Source organism: Etheostoma cragini, chromosome 4 (assembly GCF_013103735.1).
Source record: "Etheostoma cragini isolate CJK2018 chromosome 4, CSU_Ecrag_1.0, whole genome shotgun sequence".
NCBI lineage: Eukaryota > Metazoa > Chordata > Actinopteri > Perciformes > Percidae > Etheostoma > Etheostoma cragini.
The window spans coordinates 23,045,287-23,049,046 of NC_048410.1; positions in this window are offsets into that span (position 1 = coordinate 23,045,287).

The following is a 3,760-nucleotide window of genomic DNA, read 5'->3' on the forward strand; positions in this document are numbered from 1 at the left end:
CCTTCTTTCACTGGTTACTTTAACCCTTCCGCTGTGCCTCCACCCTTCTCCAAGAAGGCAGACAGAAAAGAATGGGGTCTTTTTGGGATGTTGTGTATTAAAAAGAAGAAAAAAAACTACAGTGTGTGTGCAGCATTCTTCAAATACCAATCAATGTTTATACTTATATACACACACATTAAATAGGCAGTTCCAGTGCTCAAATCCACTGTGAGTGGACAGGTTATGTTTTGGTGATCATTAGTTTGTCATTTGCTCGCATTGGGTTACAATGTCTGCCTGATCTGTGAACCCTGTCTGGATGGGCGCAGTAATCCACCACACAATGAAAGGTGATAGCTGACAATAGGGTGACACTCTGGTTCTTAATAGGCTTATGGAGATAGACCGTGGAGCAGCATATCGTCCTCGAAACAAAAGTGTGATCCACTGTTATGCTAATGGCATTAATCTATTTCAGTGACCCGAAGCCCCCACCACTCAGCAAGGCAATCAATCAACAACAGCCACCCCAGTAGTGAAGACACCACAGGATCCGCTTAAACCTTTCACACTTCCACGGAGTCCCGAACGCACCAACCCCCTGCAATTTGGGGATCTTTGCTTTACTTTTGTTAGCTCTTTTGCTGGCATTTCTCATGCTCACTGTAAATCACACATCTGGAACCACTGGCGAAGGTATGCTAAATGACTTGTTAAAAAAAGTTCCACCCTCCTAGACAAAGAAAAAGTAGCAACAACGAGAGGAGTAAAGTAGACCACAGCTACATCTAACATGTTTGAGAAAGGCTCTTGTAATTTGACACCAGTCCCACTGACCATAGTCCCCCTGTTGCTGTTTTGGCCCCATACTCCCCCCATCACCCCATTTCCTCCCTGTTACCCTCCTTCCTTCTTGCCAGACAAGACCCCTATCAAATGTTGAGCTCCAACAGCGGGGCGCTGAGACGGGCAATTGGCCCCTCACTGTGACTGGAGATGAGCTTTGCTGAAAACCTGAAGAGAATAATCAGTGGTGTGCCCATTACAGCAGCCACAGCTGGACAGCTGCAGTCATGTCACCCCAGTAAAACACTCATTAGACTGTTAGCCAGTTAAGCATTTCTGCTACTTGAGTCCACGTGAATCACAGCTTCTTGACAGATGGCATTAAGGAATAGAAGAGACCTTTCCCCTCAACAAAGGGCAGCAGGACAGTATTTTCCTGCCGACTGCTAGTTTTTTGGTATCGTGACACCCCTTCTTTGTATTTGTTCCTCGTTCCCTTCTTTCTTTCATTTTTACCTACGGTATACTGTATTTATTGTCGCCTTCCATGTCATTGTACCTTTTAAAGTTACAACAAATCCTTGTGTAATGACCGCCAGAACTCATTCAGTCTATCAGTAGACGTTTCATTTACGGGATGTTTCCGCCGGAGGTTCCACCAGATGTCCCTCGTTTACGTCCGGATGTCCCTCACCTTCCTCTGTCTTTGTGTTGGCATTCTAAATTCTGGTTGATTTGGGAATCATCCTCCAAGCTAGAACCGAAATTTTAATTACATTAATCTTTCTTTGAGTAAAATTCTCATCACGCACTCGGCAGCCGTTATAATTAAAACCATGCACCATGTTAACCTTCCCGGGGCTATTTTGCAGAGGCACCGTTGCTGCGTCCGGGGCGCTTAGCGTCGCCCAAGACGATTGGAATTGGTTTAAAGAAATGCCAATAAACCAGATTACATTTTTCTCCTATCCAGGAATGTCATGTGGACTAGCCGGTCCCTCCTCGCAGTGCTGTGGAGGAAAGTGTGGCAATGCAAGACTAGTAGACACTCAACAAAAGAAGACAGAGGTAAGGAGATCTGTCTTCCTCTGTGACAGTGTTTGGTCTAACGTGTCAGAGTAGCTCCTCATGGCCACATAGCAGGAAACCCAAACAGACAGCAAGTGCATTCCTCCTACGACCTTACAGCAAGCAAATCTGGAAAAGATTTCTACCACTGGGATCCTGTGATTCCTATGGCTTTATATGTTTCTAGTATGTTGACTGTTCTCCACATATGTTGCAGCTTATGCGGTTTCAAAACACAGCCCCCATTTCCCTTTTAACCGCTGCACTGCTTCTTTAGTTACAATACATTTGCAATCATCATATATGATGGGGTTATAGATTACTTATGACAGCAGTGTTTGTTTTTTTTTAGCTTGCAGGTGTGTTTAATACAGCTTTGAGTGTTGAACAAGTTAAAAAAAAAGAATTCATACAAAAACCAAAATAGAACTTATAAGCAATAAACAGAAACATGCAGTTCTATGCATTGTGTGCTTATACCTCAGAGTAGGGAATGCTTTTTGAAACGTATGATGGAGTGTCTCAGGAGAATTTAGGCAACTGGAATCAATATCAAAAGACGAGTTGTGCTGTCGTGCTTGTACTTTCTCATGAGGAGTCCCCTTTAGATGTACCCTAGAGTTTAAAGACCACAAAAATCCTGAGCCGTTGCCAAACATTTTGTGAACATGCAATTTAGTCTACTCGCATGCTCTGTTTCTTTCTCTTTTCTACAGTCAAGGCATGTGATTCAAACACGCACACCTGTTTCTGACCTCAAACAGAAAACAACAAAACAAAAGTTTTTTCTGTTTGTCTGTATTTCATTTTGAGGACACACTGCTAAAAACCAAAACACATGTTGCTATGACTGGTTTTCTGGTAGAAGGGACATTTAAGCAGATTTATGATGGATGGATCTCTCCAGGCCAGGGGTCCGACTCTAGGTTAAATGTGGGTAATTAAGTTCATTTGGTTACTTGGTATTACTAATTACTTTCTAGGTTAAACTAGCCAAACTTTGCCAATAAAAGGTGAGCTAACAGCCTGGCTATAATATTTCCCTTCTTGGGTGTGTTTTTAGGAAAAAAAGCTCACTTGTGTTTTATCCAAGAAGGCCTGTTTTGTGGTAATGGACGTTTAAGCTGATAATTGGAGACCCCAAGGATTACTGGGGCTTGGCTGGCGAATCAGTAGGCTACTTTAAATGAAAGATCCCCCTCACTTACTAGAGAGCTAATTAGCAGAATATGTCATGGATTATATTCTCAGGAGACTTCTGGTTTTGTTTTCCCTTTTTTTTTTTAAATGTAAGTTCAGAATGAGAGACGGGGAGTTTTGTTTATAGCTTTGTTTAAAATGTGAATCTTCGAAATGTTTTGCAGTAGCAGCTGTGTTGGCTATATTTATTCTGTCCGAGGGCAAGAGTTCACCAGCAATGGACTGTGTGTAAGCCCCAGGCAGAGCGTTGGAACAGGAAGTTGTAAAACAGCCACTCTCCTAATGTGACAATCTTTTGCTGTTACAGAATTCCTTTGCAACCCATTCATAACTAACAACATAACCTCCGAGATTCATGGTCCCGTTCTGAGCTGATACCTCACCGAAATAGACAAAAAGCAACTGACACGCTCTGCTAAATTAATGTTGAGGCAATTTTTTAAGCCCGCATTGAAAGGGTGTTTTTAATGTTGGTTCATATATTTGTACAAACACATCCAGACCCACACACACACACACACACACATTCAGAAAACACATAGACGTTGTAATGCACATTTTATGGCGCTTTGAAAATGGGGGCCATAAATCCCACATAGCTCACCGATTGGCTATATAGGAGGGAGCCTGTTTTGAAGTGATTTCATGAGGGCTGGAGAGGGAAGCCAAGAAGGAGAAAAAGTGAGGGAAGTTTTGAGAGGAGGAGGAGGAGGAGGAGGAGGAG